Below are 986 nucleotides of genomic sequence, written 5' to 3' on the forward strand. Positions count from 1 at the left end.
GTAAGAGAGAGAGAGAGAGAGAGAGAGAGAGATTTGAGAGAGAAAGAGAGAGAGAGAAGAGAGAGAGAGAGAGAGAGAGAGAGAGAAGTAAAGAGCAAAAACACAAAGGAAAAGTACAACTACCACATGTAGAGAGAGAGAGAGAGAGAGAGAGAGAGAGAGAGAGAGAGAGAGAGAGAGATAGATAGAGAGAGAGAGAGAGAGAGAGAGAGAGAGAGAGAGAGAGAGAGAGAGAGAGAGAGAGAGAGAGAGAGAGAGAGAGAGAGAGAGATGAATTGGTTTGGTCGGTTTGAGAAAGGAGCAAAGAGAGAAATTTTTTGAGAGCGGCGCTGGTCTCGCATCGACCTTGGGGGGGGGGATCGACTCGGGGATCGGCGAGTTGGGGGGGCCATGTTTTCTCTGCAACGGCAGCTGTTTGCGGCCAGCCAGGAGCGGCTGGTGGCCGTTTTGCCGGTTCGGCGGCCTGGGAAGAAGGACAAAAAGGCGCGCAAAACCTATCTTTGCCTGGCTGGTACGTGCGCGAAGGAGGGGCTCGTGGGGGTCACCTGCTCTGGTCCTGCTTGAAGCAGCAACTCGTGATCCCCTCACACGCACACGGCAAATGGAATCACAGTGACCAGCAACAATGCTTTTATTCACAAAGTCAAGGTCACGGCTGACGACGTCTACAGCAAGCGCCGTTCCTGGGCCTTGAATGAGCTGCAGGTCGTGCACGATTGCGTCGACGATCAATCCAACAGCACGGCCAACCTGATCCTGGAATTTGATAAAGTCTTTACCTGGACGGCCCCGACCGTGCCCGAGAAGCAGACCTTTCTTGCTGCTCTTCAAAAGGTCCAGCTCCCACTTTTCTCCCCTTTCTCCCCCCGCCCCTTTCCTTGTGTCCCCATCAACGACACTGGGTTTGATATTGAGCCCCGCAGTCATTTCACTCTGCTCCTGCATCTGCTCCGCGGCACAGCTCGTCGAGCGCTTTGGCTACCAAC

This window comes from Monosiga brevicollis, genomic scaffold (genome assembly GCF_000002865.3).
Source record: "Monosiga brevicollis MX1 MONBRscaffold_9 genomic scaffold, whole genome shotgun sequence".
Lineage (NCBI taxonomy): Eukaryota > Choanoflagellata > Craspedida > Salpingoecidae > Monosiga > Monosiga brevicollis.